Here is a 24596-nt window from a genome sequence, read left to right as displayed (position 1 = left end):
GACGGAGACATTCAAGTAACTATTGCACTTGTGTTTCAGTTATGAAACCTAAGCACAGAAACATGTAAACATCAGTACTGCAGGTATGGACTTATATTTATCAATTTTTGTTTGAAAGTATTACTGTATGTTAGGCGTCATGAATGGCATTTTAAAAAAAATTTCAAAGTAATTTGGAATCACATCTAAAGTTAAAATGTCTTAGAGAAGAGGTTATTTTTTTGTTTTGTTTTTGAGACAGGTCTTGCTATGTAGTTCAGGCTGGCCTTGAACTCATTATATAGTCCAGGCTGGTCTCCAACTAATGGCAATCTTCCTACCTAAGCCTCCTGAGTGCTGGGATTACATATGCCACCATGCCTGGCTTTGACAAAGGGTTTATTGCTTCACTTAATATTAAATAAAATATTCATAGGATGTATGTACATATTTTAAGTTTCAAAATCATATTCTCTTAAAATGGCACAGAAGTGTGCCAGGTATCTTTTAAATGAGACCCAAAAAATAAATAAAGAGCGAAATAAAAGATAAATAATAGAAAATAGGAAAATACATCTTTTGCAAATGGGAAGAGTATCCAGAAATGGAGAGGGGAAGGATAGGGGATGAAAAAATAATTTAGATGTGTTATGTATATATACCAGTTCCCCTCAAGGAATGTAAACATTATGTACTGCAAATATGTACTGATAATAATTAAAAGTTGAAAAAAATGTAAGCAAGAATATTACGTTTTCTCACTTGTCAATATTGATAAGCATTACTGTATAAAAATGTTTGAGAATTCAGTGTTTTGATAGATCAGTGGTTGTCATTTTTGTCTACACATAAGAATCACTTGAGTGACTAAAAAGAGAATTCATGCCTGCGTCCTTCTGAGACCAGGTAAGTCAGAACATCTTTGAGTCTTTTTCTTGGGCAAGAAGGGAAGGAAAGGCTGGACATGTGCCTTTTGCATTAGATAATGTATGTTTTGTAGCTTCTGCAGAACTGTGTTCACTCAGTGGAGTTGTAGTCACTCACTTGAATTACAGGAAACTCTACATGCCTGAGTTTGTTCAATAGATATCCTAAGTGTCTGCCATAGATCACACTGACTCCTAGCCCTTATTGACAAAAGACTTAATCAGGGGATCCTCCTGGAGTTTGTATTTCTTAGTTTGGTAAAAGAATGAGTCTTTTCAAAGTCTGAATGTACCACTCACAGGATCATCTTATTTTGTTGGCCCATTTAGACTAATTTTGGGGTCCAGACTGGGATTTCCAAATCAGTTCATAGTGCTTGATGCTTTTCTGCCTTTTCAATTTTGTTTCTCCTCAATCATGCTCTATATTTAGATTAATTCACTATTTTCACCAACTCATTTCTATCAGCTCTCTCCTTGTGGTGCTCTGTGGTCATCAAGCCAAGTAATTATTTTTGCTTGTTTGTTATAAAAACAATAGATAGTACATCATTATTGTTTTTATAAAACCCTAAAGCTTCAAAGCTAAAATTAATCATCATATCTTGTTTAGGAAAACAAAAATATTCAACACTGTGGAAGACATGGTAGCTAAGCAAGTAATATCAATAGATGATGGTGATATAGTTTAAAATATCACTGACGACTGGAAGATTTGAAATTATTCAGCTGTTTTTATCTGCTCTGCTTCAAATGGATTGCATTGTCACAGTCACTTCTATATCCTGATACCAATCTTTTCTTCACTCCCCAATAATTACCCCAAATCTTGATATATAGAGCATGAACATCAGAGATGAAATGCACATTCAATTAGGCCAGAACCTCTTTACTGACCTAAATAACAGTTCATTCATGAGATAATGTGGCCCACAGTCAAAGAAGAAAGCTGTCGCTTTAGTTGGGAAAGCCTGGCATAGCATAAACTCTCCAGGGGTCAGGGAATCATCTAAAATTAGACCATGCAGAAAAATGTTGTAGAGTTTTACAGACCTGTTCTCAGTTTCAGAAATATTTCTTTCTCATGATGTGTATGGAATTTGTTACCTAGACTATTCTTGGTAATTCTTTAATGCACAGCTTTATTAGTGTAAAGTGCTTTGCTGTCAAAGAAATTGAGCAATTAAGCAGCTGATATATTTTAAGTTGATTTTTTCCCCATTTATAACTTAGGGAGTTCACCTTCTGTCACAGAGGGCTTTCTCTTTGGAGAGATGGTCAATACATCATGGGATTTTTGGATATCCACAAGTTTGGTAATCATTGCCACTACCAAACCATCAACTCCTGTCCCAAAAATTAATGTACTATATTGTATATGCAAGTGTTCATCTTATTCATGATGATTTTTTTTTAAATATGAAATTATCATCTTATTCTCCTTAGATTTCTTCCAGTAGATCTGACAGTAAATTCCTACACTGCTAAAAGGAAATATTCTTGGAAAGACCTTAGATTGTTTTGGGGAAGAGATTGGTAGAAAGTTAGTGCACAAGTTAGTTTGTAATCGGTGAACCATCTAATGGGCTGTTTGCGGTTTCCTGGATCATTTGAATTAAAAGGGATTTCAGTAATGAAAAGAAGATGCATTCATGTTAAAAAGGGAAAGGGTAAAGATACGGTTTTCCATTTTGAACCAGTAGGGAAAAACTTAAAAGTAAATCTAAAATATAAACTCAGGCTTTATTTTACAAATGTTCATGGAGTATCAGTCAAAAATATAAATAAGTCCCTCTTTCCTACAGTCTAGTGGGGGAAATGAAAAATAAGTACTAAGTACTATAACAGCTTAGGTTAGAAGGTGCCATGGGCTTGGGGTGGTGGTGCATATAGCAAGACGAGGGAATTTGGTCGAAAGAGGATTGGAGTTTTAAATAGAATATCAAGATGGACTTTATCTAGAGGGGATATTGGGAAAAGAAAAAAATACAGGAAGGTGATGAGAGATATGCATAATGTAGGAGTAGCAGTCCAGGTGGAAGGTACGTCCATCAAAAATGCTCTGTGAAGCAGGAGTGTGGTTGGAATGTTGAAGGAGGAACCCGAAGACCAGTGTGGCTGCTGCAGAAGGGGGGGGGGGGGGAGAAGGAGATAGGGGCATGCAAGCCAGGGTGGAGGGGGATGGGGTCTGGACTACATGAGACTTTCAAAGATTTAACTTTATTGTAGTGACAGGGAAAGTCTTTGGAAGTGATTGAGCATTCAAGACTGATCTGGTTTCACTATGTGCCTTGGCATTTATCAGATGTTTGAGTATTTATGTTTTCTTAAATGTTTTCTTTCATTTTTCTATCTCCAGAAATTACAAGAATAGCTAATGCTGGCTCTGTTGGGTATGCTGCCAGTACCTGTACGTTGATTAGCCCCATTCCCCTAACAACACCTTTAAATGCTAGGTGGTGTTATCTTCATTTTATAGGTGAGGAAACTGAGACTCAGAGCATAAATGACTTTCCCAAGGCCTTTAGGCCATACAAGTGACAATCAGTATTCCAGAGCTAGGCAGGAGGCTTTTAATTCTTAACCACAGTGGAAAACATTCATGCCTTCTCCACCCTAAGTCATCCCAAGACTCTTGAGCACCCATCACACTTACTCATCACCCTCAGGCCTCTTAACCCTCCTAACTGTTCTAGTCCCCATATCTGGCTAGCTGAGAGATTTCAGGTCAGTCTGGAAATGTGTGTGGGTTAGACCATACAGATCAATGCATGTCAGGGACTAGGAAAGGGGATCGGTTGCGGCTCAGGTCACACATATCTGTAAAACTTAATCAAATTATAATCTCCCAATTGTAACATAGTTTTCTATATGCCAGGAAGTGAAGTTGGGAAGAAAACTTAGGGGATGTGTATACCATGGCTAATGCTGGATCTTTTGCCTCCCTACTGAGACCACAGGTGTACGTGTTTCTGGGGTGAAAGAAAACAGTAAGAGTCTACAGTAATTATCACGTGTCCCTGATAGATATTCTTGTCTAGGTAGAAATTAATGAATAGGAAGTTGAATTTGCACCTTTGACTTCACTCTCAGTTCCCTCCAACATTAAGTTATTAGTCATTTAATGTCACTGTAACCTTTTTATGGATATTAATGATGTTGCCTCATTAATTTTTGTTGTATTTTGAGAGGAGAAACCAAAATCTATAATAGAAATGTATGAGTGAAATAAATTCTAAGGAGGAAGCCATTATAACCTCTTATATGAACATATAAATGTGTACATATTTGACAGATTTAAAAACATTGGGCTTCTTTTAAGTCATATTTTATGGAAATAAACATTGTGTTAGTGAAAATATATTTTTTGAGGTACTGCTAAAAGGCAAATTCCCTGTTGGGAAACTTTCTTACTGAATTTGGTAAGTAAAACTTGCTTACAAATGTGTAATACCTATTGCCCTTTCATTAATATATTGGAGCTGACTTTCTGTTTTCTAAGGAAAATAAAAATGCTTCTCAGTACCTGCGTGGCATATATTCTACTTTTAAATAAGATTCTATACACAAGGCAAGGAGACTACAAGTTTTTCAGAATAAAAAATAAAACAAAAAGAACCCACACAGATAAACCAAATCTAAATATTAGATTTTGAAATTGAATCATAGCTCTTTAGACAACAGTACTTAGTACCCACTGTTTTCCAAGCAAGAAACTCCATGTTCTGGATAGTTGTCAAAGAAATAGAACATGCTTCCCTGGTATATTTCAGTGGATGGACTAGAAAGACCATAGGCAAGGGGCAGATAGAGCATGAATTTGAATCTCTCTTATTAGTTCTGTGATCTTGGGCAGGTTATTAAACTAAATCCCAGTTCCCATTTGTAAAACTAGACTAGTAATAGATATTAATTCTACAATATTTTGAGAATTAAAACAGAACAATAAATGTAAACTGCCTGACCCCCACTACGTACATAGTAAATATTTCCTTCACACTTGTCAAGAATCATTCTGTAGGGAGTATGGTAGGGGAGGATGAAAATACAATGATCTCATAGGAAAAAATTATGAAGCAATAATGGGCAACTACAGCATGCTCTTACAAGTATTTTACATTGTATGAGGGTGAAACAGAACCAAATTAGGGTTGGATCCTTAAGGACATACTGTGTGCCATCCTTGATTCTCAGAGACACTGATGATCAAAATCTCTCTGCCTTCATAACCCTTAGTTTTGTTAGAGAACAGACATTGATTATGGATACTAATCACACCAATAAATGCTGAAGTGCAACTGTGCTTAGTGCTCTGAAACAAAAGAAAATGATGTATGAAACTATACAATAGGCAAGTTTGACCAAGTTTGACCAGAAAACCTTCCCTGGGGGGAAAAGAAAAAAGACAATACTGACATCTTAATGATAGGTAAGTGCCTTTAATTCTCAATACCATCAGGGTCATTTGGACCCTATTTTAGTTTTGGAGTTTCTTGTATGAAACATCTTCAACTGTTTTTAAGAATTGCTATTCTATAAATTTTATCTTTCTTGTGGTTTTCTGGGGGGTGGGGTGGTATTATTTAATTTAAGGCAGAAAACAACTTATTTTGTCCTACATTATCGTATGGTTAATTTCACTGGACTCTTTTACACAGCCAAGATACATTGTGGCATCTTAATGATCTTATCTTTCCTTTACTTTATCAAATGAGAAATTAGTTCATTTTTGCTTTAAGAGTAAAAGAGAGTGATTGGATCATCCTAAGGATGATGCAGTAATTAAATGTTTACTGCTTTATTATTTTCTGGATTTAAAAAAAATTGCATGACCCACAGTTTTTGTATCATCTTCAACAAGGTAAAAAAGAAATCTGGAACCAGGCATGGTGGTGCACACCTATAATCCCAGTACTCTAAGAGGCTAAGACAGGAGGATTGTATTTTCCAGCCTAGCCTGGGAAACTCAGTGACTCAGAGACCCTGTCTAAAAATTAAAAAACAAAATGAAACAAAAAACTGGGAATGTACCTAAGTACCAAGGTTTTGGGTTTAATTCCCAGTACTCCCAATCTACCCCCCCAAAAAAAGTCCTGAAATCACCATTTTCAAAATCTAAATTTAAAAAATCTTTAGTTGAACATACTTGAGAATTCAGAAGTTTATATTTTTCCTGTGCTAACAAAAGAGGAAAACTGATAAAGATATCTTGTGGTAGGCATGATTTGGATGATAAAACAAGGCTGTAGATAAAGCTGAGTGGTAGAATTACTTGCCTAGCATAAGCATGGACCTGGGTTAGATACTAAGGTGGGAGTAGGGAGATAGATAAATGCAAAGGACAGGTAAAAGGTCTGTAGACTCTAATGATACTGGTAAAATTAATTCATTTTGTAGGCACAATATAAGACTATTCTTCAGATGAAGATATTCTGAATGGATTTTCCTCAACAAAATCAGTGAGTCAACAATATGGTATTATTCAGTAGGAAGTATTTTATCATACAACACTTTGCAATGAAAAGCTGGATCATCATGTTTTTGATAAAAATACATGTGATAAGTTAGGTGTTTTGGTACACACCTGGAATCTCAGCACTTGGGAAGCTGAAGCAGGAGGACCACTGTGAGTTCAAGGCTAGGCTGGAATACATAGTGAGACCTTGTCTCAAAAAAAAAAAAGGGCAACAATATTCTTTCATCTTTTATGATGAATGTGGACCAAAAATTTGCTTCCTATGGTTAACCAATGGACAAATGCAGGTATATATATAAAGATAATTGGAAGGAATACATGATGTAAAAATGAAAAAATTATTAAATTGTCATTCTAAATGACTTTACTAAATCTACAAGTGAAATTGTTCTATAATTATTAAGCCAAGAAGCTGGTGATTCTCTTGTCCATAAAAATTGTTCAAAATGTTCAAATGTCACTCAGTGATTCACCTTTAAGAACTAGAAGTAATGATAAGTTAGAACCTGTAAGAACCTGTCTGTATTTAAATCCTGGAATCAGCATTTGCAGCATGGGTCTGTTCCAGCTTCATTCAAGAGACTTGATGATCAGTTCCATTCAAAAGACATTGCCCATTTTGAGTATCTGCATCTATAAAGCTTATCATACAATGAATGAAACTTTAGCTGTTTTTATTATCATTTCCAAAAATGTATTCTCTGTTCTTTAAATTTTTTATGAAATTCATTTCTTAAAAAGTTAAAAAGAGAAAAAAGAAAGGGCCATTGGCTTTAGCTGGTAAATGATAGTGACTCTCTCCTGGTATACAGACTTTGGCAGGCAGAGAATATAGAGATAGAAGGAAAGACACATGCAGAGGCCCTGAGGTGGGAGAGAGAATGATTCACAAATGGGGTAAATGAAGGTCATGCGGCTGGAATGAAGAGAATACGGATTGGGGGATCATGTTGGAGCAGGAAGTGGGCATACATGATGCAATTCTTTGTATGCATGTGGAAGATTGTAAAAGGGGAAACCAACAAAGTTTTAAGCAGAGGTTAGACATTGTGGATTGGGTTTGAAGTGGAAGGTTGTGGTTCATATGTGCTTAGTTTCAGTTGAAAATCTTGAGTTAATTAAAATCTTGAACAATCTGACATCAACGAGGGGAGAGTGTAAAATGAGAGAGGACCCAGAACTCAGTCTCTGGGATCATCAATATTTTGGGCCCAGAAGAGGCAGATAAACTGGTAAAGGTAGACCAGTGGCATAGAAGAAAACCTGGAGAGTGCTGCATGAAGGAAGAGGGGGAGGAAAATATTACATAGCATTGATTGCTCCAGAGGGGTCAAATAAGAGGAAAACTTTTTTTAAAAAATTGTTCTTGGATTTAGCAACAAGGTAATCATAGTGAAAGATAATTCAGTAAAGTGATGAAGTTATAGGCTGGATTGGAAATACTAGCGATGAAATGGAAGGTGAGGCAATGGACACAGCATAAGTAATTGTTACTGAGAAATTTGGCTGTTTAAAGGAGATAGAGAGAAAAGACACAGTTATATCAAATGTCCAGATCAATAAAATATCGAGTCTCCTTGAATTTTGTTTGGCTTTCTTTGTAGCAAGCCCCCACATGAAGCAGGCCGCTGGTCCTTGTAATCAAGTTGAAAGGCATGAAATTTCAGTGAAGCAGATATCCAGCATTTGTTACCTCTATGTATTCTTCACAACAGCCTTGTGAGGTTGATTCATTGCCTCCACTTCATAGAGGATGAGAGAAGACACCCCATAATGGTCAAATATCTAGGAAGAGGCCAAACCGGGGGTCACACCCAGATAAGTCAGGATCCATATTTCCTGATAGGTCTTCTACACAAGGATGCATCACAGTTTAGATAACAAACTGCTCTTCACAAGAGATTTCTCAAATTGAAACTTAGATTCTTGGGATTAGTTTTATTGTTATTTCTTGTAGTACAGTGATGTCAGTGAATGATGAGGATATGTTCTGAGAAATGTGTCTTAAGGCATCACAGAGTATTGCACAAACCTAAATGCTATAGGTCAACCACTTGATGTGTCCTATTGATTCAGTCAAGAGATGTAAACACAACTGTGTGAGGCTGCTGCTGTTTTATGGTAAACTTTCTTTTTATAAGTAAGAGTACTGTACAGATGAATGTATAATACATAAAACAGTAACATAGCTGCTTTTTTATCAAGTATTTGGTACTGTACATAATTTTATGTGCTATATTTTTATATGCTGTCAAGTGCATTAGGTTTGTTTATACTAGCATCACCATAAACATATTAGTCTTGTGCTGTGATGGTACTAAGCTATCACTAGGCAATAGGAATGTTTTAGCTTCATTATAATTTTATAGTACCACCTTTATTTATGTGATCTGTTGTTGACCAAAACAACAAATGATTGTATATTCATACAACCTGACAGTGCAGAACCAATTTAAGAACTTTTTCAGCTTCTCAATTGTTGCCTCCCATAATAGTTCTCTAATCTTAGTCTTGGTGTTTGAATTAGTCCTTCTGAAAAATAAAAACAATAGGTTGAGTTCCCAGAGGCTTTAGAGAAAGATAGAAAAGTACAGGATTTTGTTTCTATACCCTTACCACCCTAGTTCTATTATCTTAGTATTTTATCCAGGACCCCCATACCTGAAAACAACAAATATGAAATCTTTTTATATCTCACCCCTGTTAAGTCCTGAGTAAATAAGGTCATGTTGGTAAAACATTTTGACATATATAGAAGGAAAACCTTCAATGAACAGAAGTTATGACCAGCATTGTTATAATGCTAAGTTGATCCTGCTTTGCAATAAAAATGTTGAGTTTGTGATGACAGCTGTAAGCTTGGAGATTACCTTGCATGTTTTACTGTTATGATTGTGTAGTGGGATCAAGCTGATCAAGAGTGTGTACAGCTGAGTTACCCATTTCCAAATAAAACAGAAGAAAGAGTTGATAGAGGTGAAGTCAAGCAATATTCTTTTTTCAGTTTTTCTTCAGGATCAAAGTCCTTGTGTAATACGTTTTCAGGCTATGAAAGACACCAATCTGAAAGAATTTTGCATTTTTCTCTCCTAGGATTTTGTTCCTTCTCAGCACCACTCCTGATTAATTTGTATAAATTTTTATAAGTGCATATGACAGAGTTTTTCATTTGCTTGAGGGGAAAGTTTTGGTATCATAATATCAGAATCAAGTCTTGATGTTTGATTTTATTTAAGCATACCATAATGAGTAGTTTGAAGAACATAGGCATGTGTTTTCTGCACGTTGCCTGGATCATTATTGCAGTGTTCTAATACCCATGACTAGGCTGGAGTGTGACCTTGGCCTCTGGGAAGCCATAGCAGCCACACCCTGTTCTTCCTCAGCCTCACATCTGAGCACAAGTGATGCTGGGTGACATTTCAGACTTTTGGGGTAGTGTACTGTTACTGCTTTGACAGATGTGCACTACCTCTGAATACCAGAGCAGAAAGCATATAAAGAGGAGACCTTGCCATGGAGGCACAGGAGTGGCTGCCTGCCTCACAGAGTTTGCAAGTTATGACTTCCAAGTTTAGAATACTTAAGATTAGCAGGTATTGCTCTTAGTTTTGTAATAGGTATTTGGATGACATTCTTTGAGGTGAATACTATCTTCCCACTTCTCCCATTTGTACCTCAGAGAGAGTCACATTAACTGAAGATGGCAAACACATGTCCCTGAAATGGAATAATATTTATTTTAAAATGTGAAAAAATTAAAATAACATATTTATATAATTAAAACATTAATATCATGTTAATTATAATATATTAAAATATATAAATTATGTATTGTAAAAGTTATAATATGCATATGTATTATACAAGCCAGCCACTAATACAAGTTATAAATTATGTATTTTACAAATAATGCAAATATATTTGTATGATAAATATAATTAATATTAATATAAGTGTTCTGATAATATACCAAATTGTAGTAGTAATACTGTATTTTAAAAGTCATTTATATACTGGTTTTAGATTGCTTATATAAGAGAAAATGTGGTATTTAAGTTTCTGAGACTGTTATTTTGCTTAACATGATCGTCTCCATTTTTATCCATTTTTGTGCTTTTTGTTCATCTTTGTGACTGAATAACACTCCATTTGTGTGTGTGTGTGTGTGTATTACAACTTCTATTCATTCCTCAGTTGATGGGCATCTGGGTTGTTTCTACATCTTAGTGATAGTGAATTGTGCTGCTTTAAACATAGGTATGCGTGTATCACTATAGTATGTTATCTTTAATTCTTTCAGGAATATACCCAGGAGTATTATATATATTTTTACACTTGAGGAATCTCTATACTGATTTTCATTGTGGTTATAGTAGTATAGTAGGTTTCATTCTCACCAATGAGAAGGGAGGGTTCATTTTTTCTTGCACCTCTGCTTTTTTTTGCGCCGGGGATCAAACTCGGTACCTTATGCTTGCAAGGTAGGCAGTGGCACCACTGAGCTAAATCCCAGGCCCAACATTCATTTTTTTTGTATTCCTAATGATAGTCATTCTAACTGGGGTATGATGGAATCTCAGTGTAGTTTAGATTTGCATTTCTATAATGGCTAACGATGTTGAACATTTTTTATATACTTCTTGGTCATTTGTACTTCTTTTGAAAAGGGTATATTTAGTTCATTTGCCCATTTGTTGATTGGGCTATTTGATTGGTTTTTTTGTGGTTTTTTACGTGTGTGTGTGTGTGTGTGTGTGTGTGTGTGTGTGTGTGTGGTTTTTTGGGTTCTTTATGTATTCTAGATATTAATCCTCTGCCATTCTGTAGTTTGCCTCTTTATTCTGTTGATTGTTTCCTTTGCTTGAAGAAGCTTTTAATTTGATGTAGCCACTATTTTCATTCTTGATATTATTTCCTGTGCTATTGAGGTCCTATTCAGTGAGTCTTTGCCTGTGCCTATGGCCTCAAGTATTGACCCTGTATTTTCCTTCACTAATTTCAAAGTTTTTAGTCTTATGTCTATGTCTTTGTTCTATTTTTATTTTATTTTAATACAAGAGGAGAAGTAAGGATCTAGTTTTAATCTTTTGCTATTGAATATCCAGTTTCTCCAGCACTATTTGTTAAGGAGGCTGTCTTTTCTCCAGTATATCTTTGGCCCCTTTATCAAAAATCAAATGACTATAAGTGCTTGGATTTCTTTCTGAGTCTTCTGTTCAGTTCCATTGGTCTACATGTCGGTTTTGGTGCCAGGATGCCATTGTTTTTATTACTATGATTTTGCAGAATAATTTGAAATTAGGCATTATGAAGCCTCCACCATTGCTCTTTTTGCTCAGGACTACTTTGGCTATTCTGGATCTTTTGTGCTCCCATATGAATTTTAGGATTTTTTTTCTAATTTGGGGAAGAATATTGTTAATATTTTAATAGAGATTACATTAAATCTGTAGACCACTTTTTGTAATACATTTTAATAATATTAGTTCTGCTGATCCATGAACAAGGAAAAGCTTTCCATTTTTAATATCTTTTTCAGTTTCTTTCTTAGATTGATTCTTAATATTTTAAAAAAGTTGTTGCAAATGAAATTGTTATCCTGATTTTTTCCCTGTTAGGTTATTGGTTTATAGGAAAGCTATTGATTTTTGTGTGCTGATCTTATACCCTCCCACTATGCTGAATTTGTTTATTAGATCTAAGAGCTTTCTGGTGGAGTTTTTAGGGTCTTCTGTTTAAAGGATAATGTTATCTACAATAAGACTCCTTCCTTGTCAATTTGTATTCCTTTTATTTCTTTCTCACCTAATTGTCCTGTCTAAAGTTTAAATACTGTATTGAACAAGAATAGAGTCTTGCTTCTGATTTTAGAGTAAATGTCAGTTTTTTCCTGTGCAGTGTGATGTTGGCTGTGGGTTTGTCATATATGGCTTTTATCAATTTGAGGATAGATCCTTATATACCTGTTTTCTTCAAGGTTTTTTTTATCTTGAAAAGGAATTGAATTTTGTCAAAGGCATCTATTGAAATGATCATGTGATTTTTTTTTTTTTTTTTACCCTGGGTTCAATTTATGTGGTGTAGTAACACTAATTGATTTACTTATGTTGAGCCATCCTTGCATCCCTGGCATGCAACCAACTCGGTCATGATGTATAATCTTTTTAATGTGTTGTTAATTTCTCCCTGCAAGAATCTTAATGAAGTTTTATTTTTCATTTATGTTCATTAAGTATATTGCTCTATAATTTTCATGTTAGTTTTGGTATCAAGGTAATTATTTAGAACCATTCCTTCCCTTTGACTTTCATAGAAAAGCTTAAAGAGCATTGTTTTTATTCTTTTGTAAAGTCTGATAAAATTCAGCAGTAAATCCACCAGCTCCTAGGGGTTTCTTATTTGGGAGACTTTTTATTACTGCTTCAGTCTCTTTGTTTATTGTTGATCTATGTTGAGTTTTTTAAAAAATCTTCTTGGCTCACTGTTGGCAAGTCATATGTGTCTAGGAATTTATCCATTTCTTCTAGATTTTCTGATCTATTGGAATACAAGTTTTCAAAATAGTTTCTAATAATCATCTGCTATATGTTATAACTGCACTTTTTTCCCTCTAATCTTATTAATTTGGGTCTTTTTTCTTTTGGTAAGTTTGGCTAAGGATTTTTCAATCTTATTTATCTTTTTAAAGAGCCATCTCTTTTATTCACTGATCCTTTGTATCCTTTTAGTCCCTTTGTCATTAATTGCCACTCTGATCTTCATTATTTCTTTTCTTCTGCTGGATTTGGGCTTGGTTTGTTTTGCTAAGAACCTGAGACTCATCATTAGATTATTTGTTTGGGATCACTCTTTTTCTGATATAGGCCCTCCTGGCTATAAACTTAACCTCTTATAATTGCTTTTGTTATGTCCCACAAACTAATATGTTGTGTTTCCATTATGGTTTGGTTCTAGTAATTAAAAATTTTTTTTCTTCCTTGATATTTTTAATGACTCACTGTTTTCCCATGTCGGTCACCAAAGCAGAGGGAACTATTTAACATGGCTTTCTGCCCCATTACTGTCTAAGTCCATCTCCTGCTTGTTCTCCCAAGGCAGGAGCAGAGAGAGCTTCTTAGAGGGCTTTCCTTCCTCACTCTGTCAAATCTGGGGGGGGAGGGGGATGCCAGGAATGATCACTTCTGTCCCTGTTCACTTGGCTGAACTCCGGTCTTCTGACTACTTAGGCTGTATCTCTGTCCAGTAACACAGCACTCATAAGAGTATGTGGTGGTTTTTCTTTCTTATACAAGAAATTCCACTCCTTCACTGAGCTGCCAAACATTCAGTGCTGGAGTGCATTATTTCTGTTACTTTACTTATCTTTCTGGGTTTCGCCTGGTTCCCAGCTTGCTCAAGTTGTGATTCAGCCAATTCCTGTGGTTCCCCTTTCTCTCCACAGAGCCACATACCTGTTGGTTTCAACCAATATCCCTAAGCTGAGTGGCTTCTTAGTGTTGGCTGCCTCTAGTCTGCCATTTTTTTGGAACCTGTAATTTTTTTTGCAAGTAATTTTTAATGATATGATATTTAAAAATCTAATGGTTGGAGCATAATGTACTATAGTAGATGTTTACTAGCAGTGTGACTTAGTGACTCTTACGTACTGCTCTCACTGTAGAAACAAACTGTCCCTTAAGCTTTGGCAACATAATCTCAAATTTCTGTATTTTCTTCTAGAAACTCATTTTATTTTAGTGGAGTGTAATCCTATCATCCTATCCCTACACATGATTTTGTTTTTTTAGATAACTATTTCTAGAATATTGATACATTTATTGTAAATGGAGGAATGGCAATAGCAACAAGGAACTGAGATAATCCTGTAATCTTTAGGAATGCTCACTGCAACATATATAGATCCCAGTGGTTTTCCAGCATTTAGTATATATGCATTGTAATGAGCTACTAGCTTATGATAGTTACAAAAATAGTCAAACTTGATGACACCTACTATATATCAAACATTGTATATTAATGCTTTAAATGCAGACTGCATATTTGGTTTCAAGTGGCATAGTTTCTGTGTTGGATTCAGCTGTAGATCCTGAGTCAAAGATTATCACATCAAAATGGCCTTGAGCTTCACAGAATACTGAAGTTACCACCAACCATGGCAAAGAGGTCCAATTTTCCTGGGTATAGGTAAGGTAAGGAAATAAGGGTAGTTACATGGGAACCCATGAGTATACTTCTGTGTTTTACTTGCTTATGCATTAAATTGTGTTGTGAAGTAAACAGGATTTAATTCAGAATTACTTCACATTCATTGTTTTGGTTATTTTAAAACAATAAAATATATTCACAATGTACAATCAAATATAAAATAAATATAAATAAACAAATAAATATAAAATAAATCAAATATAAAATAAATTCCATAGCCATATTCTAATGGCTATGGAATTTGTAGGTTTGGGATTTGACAAACCGTTTTAGAGGAATGATTCCGTTCTCTATGTCTCAAGTCCCTGAGGGGCTGCATTTGTTGTCAAAATATCTAAATCCTTGGATGTATCCAGTTCTGTCAGTAGGCTAGAGTATGTTGTAGTATGAGTGACTATGTGACTTTTATCTGATTTATTTTGATGCTGTTTTGGGGATTATTCTTCAAGGGAGTTTTTAAAAACAGCCCAATATTGGAAACTGACTGGATTCTAGCCTAGTTCTCCTTTCTTAGAAAGTGTGTCAGTTTGTTCTAAAGTAAAATTTCATCATTGAAGTGAGCACCTCCATTCTCAAATATCTTAGTACTGCATTGGAAGCAACGTGGAATAAAAAAGATTCCTACTCCATCCCTGATTGCTGTTTTTTGGCTTCTCTCATTAATATTCAGTATAAAATAAATTACCTGCTGGTCTTTGAATCACGCTAAAAGATGCCTTTCAGTCCCTATGGTTGCTCTGTGGACTAGTGTTATTGGCAGCACTTGAGTAAGCAGAGACAAAGCATGTGGTACCAAAATATATCGAATGGAGTTGAGAGAGCAGTGAAAATCTAAATACCACAGAAGGTATAAATCTTGTGCACAAATCTGAATGGTCAAATGAATGCAGCTCTCATTGAACCTCTGCCTAATAAGCTGTTCATTTCTTTATAGTCTTACCCAGGCATAGGAACCATGGGTTATTCTTATGTTCAAATATCTAAAGCAAATTAATTTGATCTCTAAAAAATTAGTCAAAAGTTTATTTTTTCAACTGTTTGAACTTGGGGACTTAGTTTCTTACATAATTGATCTTGCATGCATTTTTTTCATTAGGCTACGAAAAACCTTCTCTGACTCAGAATGGAACCAAAGATGTTTTTGACAATATTATTTTTTGTTGTTACCATGGGAAGATGTTTCTCTGTCCCTGTCCTAGAATGATCTTGCTCCTTGCTGATTGTGACTTGATTATCTTTCTTTTCCTTTGCTATTTCTGAGTGGTAAAGGAATGGAATTGCTCTCACTGTGAGATCTTTCCTGTGTGAGGGATGTATAGAAGCTATCCAAAGGTGTGTTTATATTTCTTTCATTAAATAGTGACTGAAAGCCTAATGCCTACTCCACATTATTTTTAAGACATTTCTCCTATTTCATCCCTTAAATTTTTAAATAGAAGAAAATGAAAGTTAGTATGAGAATTGTACAATAAAAAGATTACATTCTATCATTCAACACCTTATGAAAGGTTAAAAATTCATTAGTAGTACAGAGTGGTCCCAGAGTATACATATATGTAAGATGATAAGGAAAGTTTGTGAGACATGGTAATTTGTTTTGTTTTTGTTTTTGTTTTTGTTTTTTTTGATACTGGGGATCGAACTCAGGACCTTGTGGTTGCAAGGCAGGCGGTGGCACCACTGAGCTAAATCCCCACCCCTGAGACATGGTAATTTGATGTTAAAACCAGTATGGTGAAAGTTATTCTGCTCATAAAGACCCATAAGGAATTCAAAAGATGGGTGCTGTGTAATTAAAGTGGATTAATTCTATGAACATGAGTATGGATTCACATGCCCAGGGCCTAGGGAAATGAATATACATTTTCTCTGCTTTGGTTCTATTTGGTTTAGCATTTCATAGAGACTCATCTTTTCAGGGATAAAATATTTGTAGTAAGCTGTTGACATGGACATGGGGAATGGGCAATTGCGAGGGTTTTTAGGAATGAAGAATAATATCACAAAAGACTCAGGCAGGCAGATACTGTGGAATGATGATTAGAAAATTCTCAGGCAAGATAGTATGGGAGGGGCACAATAACCAAAATCTTTAATTTAGTGCTCTCAGTAATATCCAAGGATGAGCAAAATTAAGAAAACTTCAATCAGCAGACAAAATTTAAGGGGAAAAAATTGATTATTTAAAAACATTAGTTTGTTTTAAATAATCCTTTTTCAATTAAAAAGGAAAAGTTGAGTGTGATGGTTCATGCCTTTAATCCTAGCACTCAGGGGGCTGAGACAGGAGGATTGCTGTGAGTTTGAGGCCAGCCTGGGCTACATAGTGAGTTTAAGACCATCCTGAGCTACATAGCAAGACCTTGTCTCAAAAAAAAGGAGTATTGGTAGACATGAAAAACAGTTTAAAAGAAATGGGTGGAATATTTATTATCAAGTGGAGAAAGCTTGTTACAAATAACATTACCTGGTAGGTGGATGCCAAGCTTTAAGAAAAGCAAATTTTACATGCCTGGCACTCGGGAGGCTGAAGGAAGAGGATTGCTGTGAGTTTGAGGCCAGCCTAGGCTACATGGTGAGACCCTGTCTCTAAATAAATAAATAAATAAATAACAATAACAATAACAAAAAAGGGACAATCTTTTGTGTGAACAGACACAAGAAAAGGCAAGTGCTTTTGGGGTGCATTAGCATTGCAAGGATGTAGACTTCACATATTATACAGCAAGAACTGGATAAATGTGGCCGAAGGCTTTAAATGTGCACTGCTTGCTTTAATATCTGTGGACAGGTCCATATCCAGGGGTACTTGTCAATGCTTGGATTTTTTTTAGGTAAGAGCCTTATAAGGATGCTTTGCAACCCAGAATTAAGTGAAGTACTGATGGATAACAAAGAGTTTGAGTTAGCAATATGTCACATTCCACCTAGTATTCCCTTTTAAAAGAAAGCTGGCCCTAGGGAAAATTGTGTATTTAGCCTCTCTTTTTGGTACATACTAAAATGATGTGGATTTCTTAAGTAAAAATTTATAGTAAAAAGAAGCATTACTGGGATCCATAGATTTGGCTCTGCTTTGAGCTTCATAATTCCTGAGGTAAATTTAAATCACCTGGTTTAAGCTCCACAAATCAAGGCATTGGTAGTCAATAGTAAAATTTCAGGCCTATAGGGGATTGACTCCAGGAAAACTTGCCTTCCGAATTTAACCTGGTTAAAAAAAGACAAGTTAGAAATAGAGAGGATGTGAAAGAAGAGTTGGTCTTGTAAATAAGACCTGGCTTTGAATTCTTGCTGTCATTTACTTCTCAGACTTAGGCAAGTCACTTTATTTTTCTGAACCTCAATTTCCTTACCTGTAAAATGGTAATTTTCCTGGTCCTGTGCAGTTTTAAAAACCATTAACTCTGAGACAAGTTAACTGCTGTTTAGTTATTGTAGTTCATTCAGTGCCTAGCATTATCCTTATAAATACTAGATTTTCATTGTACTGAATAGATGTAGGAATAGATGTGTAATACTCAGAAAAATGTGTGCCAACACCAGAACATACCCCAGGAAAATGCTGCTCACTTGTGTGCGTTTTTTAATTAAAATTTTTGTAATGACTATTATTACTAATATTTTCTTCTTTCTTGAAGCAAAGTTCAGGTGAAGCAAGGAGGAACAATACTGAAAACAATTCTGAAGTAATCATAAGTGGGTCAGTTCTGATTAGCCTAGTGTTTAAGGTACGGTAAGGCTCTTAGATACGTAAGAGCATATGTGTGAGCAAAATATCAAAAGTAATTATCTATTTGTTGACATTAGAAACTTTCATATTCCAAATATGCAGTCCTGAATATGCATTTTTCTGTCTTCTGGAAAGTGATGTAAGTCCTTTGAGCCATATAAATATACCTATTAGTTTTATCAATAAAATTTAAAGTTGAAACTGGAAAGTAATTAGAGTCAAAGATAGCTACTTATTGTTGCCCTGCTTATTGTTGCTACTTGCTTTGATGCCCTGTGAGATATATTGAAGTGCAGGGTTTAGCCCCTTGACAAATGAATTATGAACAATTCCCCCATAATCTTAACCATATGATATACATAAACATAATTTCACTTTTATGGATTCTAGTCCCACAGCTCTAGAAATTGTTATGTGAGTAGAAGTAAAATATGTAGGATAAAAACTATTGCCTGATTTTCAAACTGCTACGTCAGGATTTAGACATTAATACCTATAAAAGCATATTAGGAATTTTGCAATGAAGGCCCAAAGCAATCCTTCAGAAAAGCATACCAAAGGGAATGAAAAATATAAATGAGAACTGGGAAATGACCTGCTTAGGTAGACTGGAGCAGGCTGTTTTCTGCTAGGTCAAAGTAATCCCTCTTCCTGTGCTTTGTATTACATCCATTTAAGTTTTGAATGCTTTCCCCTTAAAAGACAAATCTATAGTCTGATAGATACAGGTATTTCAGGGCTTTTAAAAAATATTCAGCCCCAATTTTTTTCTTCTAATTTTTTCTTTCTGTTTCTATGCAACTGCCATTCCTTTTTTTTAAAAGCAAGTTGGGGAGGAGGGAGCTATATGCAATTGGAAGTGTATTTCACCATTTCTCTCTTGGGTACTATAAATTTCACCTTTGATAAACTTGTGCTTTGGTCAGAGAAAGTGATTACAAAAGGAATTAATTAACTGCTTTTCCAGAGCTGACCAAGCTCTACCTGTAATAATAGTGCCCATAGAGAATAAGAGTCCCAGGCTGTGGAAGAGAAAGATTCCCTAAATATGTTTTTCTCTGTCCTCACTTTATTGCTTGACCCATTTCTAGCATCACCAGTCTCAGATCTAGGACATTCTTCACCTCCAAACCCTTCACCCATTGAAATCTCCTACTAACTACTCAGAAAGCCAAGGTAGAGATGTGACACTATGGCATTACATATTTCCATTAAGGCTTTGTAGGTGAAAATTATATCAGGTAACAGAAGTGTGTGTGGGTGGTTTTGTCTCTTCATGCACTGCAGAAAATAAAATATAATTCAAGGCAGCAATTGTATATTATCTTAGCTCTTATGTATTCTTGATCTATGCAAGGGAAGACTAAACCTTTGGATGCTTAATAATTATCTGAAGGATAATGCTCTTAGGCATGTTCATTTCTTTTGTTTGAAGAACTATGCTACTCCCATCTTTACTATAAGTATGGTATGATTAAAGAATTAAGTAAACAATACTTGGACCAAAAATGTTTGTTTCACACTTGATTAAATCATTTGAGCAGTTTAAATTCTTCTTTCAACTCTAGTATTCCATGTATAACATGCAGGTGTGTTGGTATGGTATGTTTTCTTCATGTACTGAAAATGTAAAAATACCCTTCCTCCTTTATTTTATTTCCTTGTCTTCTTTATAATTTTAAGGGCAATCTTTATTAACCTAGAAATAAGATTGGAAACATTCTTAAATGGGTTCAGAGTAAGGAGGGGCATCTCAAAAAATGTGTAAATTTCATAAGCTTTAGGACTCACCTGAAATGAAGTATCATCTCCTAAATTATTTCTTTTTCCAAAATTGCTTTATATTTCTTCTGTATACCTTGGTTTTAGCATATTCCCAGCTTTTAGGTTAAACAACAACTATCAACTCAGTAAAAGTGTGAAGAAAGTTGCACATTTTCACCTCAGTGAAATTCAGCAGTTCCAAATGGAGAAATTGTCACCCAGCCTTCCCTCTTGGCTCAGCTTTTGAGATCACCTAGCAATATCATTGTATGTGATTAGAAATAACACAATATAGTACAGACAACAATAGCATTTAGTAATAATAATTTTAAAAAACAGATTGCTTTGGAATCTTTTCTCCTAAACATTGTATTACTCTTAGTAGTAAGAAAAAAATCTATTTTATCCATTAAGTTTATAAACTACCATGAATTGCTCTGTGGTTTATAAATATTTTAGCCATATTTATGAAAGCCAGTAAGGTTGAATGGAGAGTTTTTCCCTTAATTAGACTATAGTTCAAATGCTTATTGTGGTACTAGTAGTAACCTTGAGTCAGTCTTTTAACCTTTTACAACCTCAGTTTCTTCTTCTAAAAAAGAGAACTAACATAGGTTCATTGTGAAAATTAAATAGAGTCATGCATAAGAGATCCAAGTAGATAGCCCATTAATGTTAGTTCCCTTTGCTTTTTCTATCTTAAAGAAATCCTGTGTATTTACAACTCTTTTAACATTGTTAATGTAAATAGGAAGAAAAGGGGCAAAGGGGAAGGGGAAGTGGGAAGGGTAGGGGAAAGGAAAGAAGGGAATGGAATTAATATGAGAAAATGAAAAAAATGAAAACAAAGTCTTTGTAAATATGGGGGGATGGAGGAGTTGAAGGGAGGGCAGGGGAATGGGGAAAAATAAGAACCAAGAGAGATTATTTAAAGGTGCAAATTTCCAATGATGAATGCCATTATATTGTATACCTAAAATGTACCAATAAAATTAATTTTAAAAAACATTGTTAAAGTAAATAATTTCTTAGTGGCCAGTTCCTGGCCCATCCTCTTTGCTCAGTAAATGTGTGTTGAATGAGTAGATGGATATCTACAATTAGTGGGATGTGGCTGTCATTTCTACCATTAGACAAAAAACATAAACTCTACAGTTTATCCAAGGTTATTAAAATGGATCACTTATGTGTAAATATATTGCATTGTCTCTCTGGTGTAAGAAATTGAAAATGTAAATAGAGACCAAAAGGCATAATAGACAATGTAAAATAAGAAAAAAATCATTCAGTAGGAAGGGGGAACTAGAGACGGGGGAGGGGGAAAGGAAGGAAGGAAAAAGAAAAAATGAGAAAAGAAGGAAAAAATGGAAACGAGGCTTTTATAAATAAGGAAGGGGAAGAGGGGTTGAAGGGAAGGGAGGGGAATGGGAAAAAAAGAAAAGGAATCAAGATACATAATGTAAAGGTACAAATTCCCTATGATGAATGTGAACAATATGTAAATCTAAATTGTACCCCAAAAATGAAAAATGAAAAAAAATAAAATGGATCACTCACTACATAGGCATCTAGAAATGTAAATTACTGACTATAAATTTCAGACAAAGCCATTATTAGACACAAAAGTTTCTGTATGTATTAACCATTACCTTCATCTATTATCAAACTGTCTGTGAGAATGCAAATTGTGCATGACACCAACTCAGATATTGAATGACCTTTTCATTCTGTGTTATAGAAAGAACCTTAACTAGGTGCTCAATTTAAAACTTAGGTGATAAGCTACTATTCTGGAGGTGGAAGAAGATGGTGGACAGCCTTTGCTGGGGCAGTCTTTAATTTAAACTGAAGTTCTTCTATTCAGTTAATGAAAAGAAAATTGTACGAACTAACTGATACATGTCTGTTGTCATTAGAGTTAAGTTTAGCTGGGGGCAGACTAGAGTTGTCTGTTTCAGCTGTTTTCAGTTTCTAAGTTGACTTGGTGAGATGAAACAATCTAGTATTTCTTTGAAAAAACTGGTATTTATTGAATTTCTAAAGTGTTACTTTAATATCCATTTTGTAGAAATCAAATTTTTTGGGAATAAAATTATTCTTTAAATTGAAATGTGCTTATTTTCGAAGAGAGGATGACACCAGCCTTGAAAGAAATTCCTTCAAAGGATAAGAATTTCTAGTTTACCTTTTCTTAAACAGATTATTTTCATAAACAGAACATGTTCTCATGTCAGTAGCTCCAGCTAGAAAGTAAGATGCTTGGGAGGAGTTCTAAGTGATTTAGGTTTCTGGACGTGGCTGTCAGCATGTCCTTTCCTAAGGCGCCGCTGAAAAGATTCAATGACCCTTCCGGTTGTGCTCCATCTCCAGGCGCTTATGATGTTAACACATCAGAGGTGTCTAAAGGACCAGTATCCTTTCAGAAATCACGAAGATTTAAAAAACAAAAAGAATCTCAACAAAATCTTAATGTTGACAAAGATACTACCTTGCCTGGTTCAGCTAAGAAAGCTAAGGCTTTGGAGTTAAAGAGGGAATCTCAGAAGAATGATACAGATTTGAAGAGATTAGAAAAAGAGATTCGTGCCGTTGTGCAGGAGCGTGGTGCTCAGGATAAGTGAATCCAGAGTATAGAAACTGAGTTAGAGAAGATGGAAGCCAAGTTAAGTGTTGCAGTGAGGGAAAAAACATCCCTCTCTGCAAATAATGCTTCACTGGAGAAACAACTTATTGAATTAACCAGGACTAATGAACTACTAAAATCTAAGTTTTCTGAAGATGGTAGCCAGAAGAATATGAGAATTCTAAGCCTGGAATTGATGAAACTTAAAAACAAAAGAGAAACAAAAATGAGGAGTATGATGGCAAAGCAAGAGAGCATGGAGATAAAGCCGCAGGTCACTCAGAGGAATTTCCAAGAGTCTCAGGGGAAGATAGCAGAACTTGAGGGGAAACTTGTTTCAATAGAGAAAGAAAAGAGTGACGAAAAGTCTGAAACAGAAAAGCTCTTAGAATATATTGAAGAAATTCATTGTGAATCAGATCAAGTGGAAAAATATAAGCTAGATATTGCTCATTTAGAAGAAAATTTGAAAAAGAAGAATCAAGAAATTTTAAGCCTTAAACAAACTTTTGAGGAAAATGTTGTTATGTTCTCTAAACAAGTAGAAGACCTGAATGCTAAATGTCAGCTGCTTGGAACAGAAAAAGAAGACCTTGTCAACAAGAATAGAGAAAGGGATGAAAATATAAATGCCGAGATGCAAAGCTTAAAAGAGAACCTTATTCTTGAAAAACAAGAACATGAAAGACTACAACAAAAAGAATTGCAAATTGAGTCACTTTGCCATCAAGAGAAGGAATTATGTTCTACTCTTCAGCAGAAGCTATGTTCTTTTCAAGAGGAAATGATTAAAGAGAGGAATCTCTGTGCAGAAGAATTGAAGCTAGCACTGGAAGAACTAGATATAGTACAGCAGAAGGAGAAGCAGTCTGAAAAGCTTGTCATGCAGCTGGAAGAGGAAACAAAAGCTACAGCTGATACACTAAGCCTCCTAGAACAACAGCTGAAAGAGAAAGAATCTGAACTGGATAAGAGTCATACTGTTCACATTCAGGCTACCCTGATTTTGCAGGAAAAGTATAATAGTACAGTGAAAAACCTTGGAGATGTTACTGCTAAATTTGAAAGCTATAAAGCATTAATAACTAGTGAAATAGATGATTTCAAGCTGGAGAATGCATCACTACAGGAAAAAGTGGCCAAAGCTGAAAAAAACACAGAGGATGTTCAACATCAAATATCAAAAACTGAGAGCACAAATCAAGAATATGAGAGGATGCTTCAAGATCTGCAGAACAAGTCAGTATTGAAAGAAGCAGAAATTAAAGAAATCACAGTTTCTTCTCTTAAAAAAATAACTGATTTGCAGAACCAACTCAAACAACAAGATGAAGACTTTAGGAGACAAGAAGAAGAAGGAGAAGGAGAAGGAGAAGAAAGAAAAGCTGAGAAAGAAAATATAGTGGCAGAATTAACTGAAGAAGTTAATAAATGGCATCTCCTTTATGAAGAACTATATAATAAAACAAAACCCTTTCAGCAACAACTAGATGCCTTTGAAACAGAGAAACTGGCCTTGTTGAATGAACATGGTGCAACTCAGGAACAACTAAATAAGAGATACATATGCTGAATTATTGGGTCATCAAAATCTCAAGCAAAAAATCAAGCATGTTGTGAAATTGAAAGATGAAAATAGCCAATTCAAATCGGTTTGTAAAATAACATTTGGTTTTTTTAGGTACTGGGGTGATGGCCTTATTATTCTATGTATTTATAATATTTAAATGTAGTAAGTCTTCAGTATCAAAACATTAATGGTTTATAAAGGAAAATTCATCTGAGATTAAAGGATTTGTTTTAGTGCTGACTAGGTGAGTATTCAATGTTCTCAGGTTTTCCAACTACAATGTATAGAAAATTACTGTGATAGGTGGGCATGGTGGC

At 35.0% G+C, this 24596-nt stretch overlaps 1 protein-coding gene and 1 pseudogene across 35 annotated transcripts in view; both read left to right on the top strand.

Moving 5' to 3' along the window:
* Nucleotides 1-24596, top strand: part of Celf2 (CUGBP Elav-like family member 2) — an 830356-nt gene that overhangs the window by 555878 nt on the left and 249882 nt on the right. The window contains exon 3 of one of the 34 annotated variants that reach the window (XM_087181294.1): nucleotides 40-83. The exons of the other annotated variants lie outside the window; for them this stretch is intronic. The gene's annotated coding sequence lies outside the window, so the exon portion shown is untranslated. The remainder of the gene's footprint in view (nucleotides 1-39; nucleotides 84-24596) is intronic. 34 annotated transcript variants of the gene reach the window in all.
* LOC106010189 (hyaluronan mediated motility receptor pseudogene) lies at nucleotides 10305-24406 on the top strand (annotated as a pseudogene). The gene has a single exon (XR_015439132.1). The product of XR_015439132.1 is annotated as a hyaluronan mediated motility receptor pseudogene (transcript).

Source organism: Heterocephalus glaber, unplaced genomic scaffold (genome assembly GCF_053883595.1).
Source record: "Heterocephalus glaber isolate CG9 unplaced genomic scaffold, H.glaber_assembly_v1.0 deba00001472, whole genome shotgun sequence".
Lineage (NCBI taxonomy): Eukaryota > Metazoa > Chordata > Mammalia > Rodentia > Bathyergidae > Heterocephalus > Heterocephalus glaber.
Note: the sequence above shows the minus strand (reverse complement) of the source record. Positions and strands in the feature narration are given on the sequence as shown.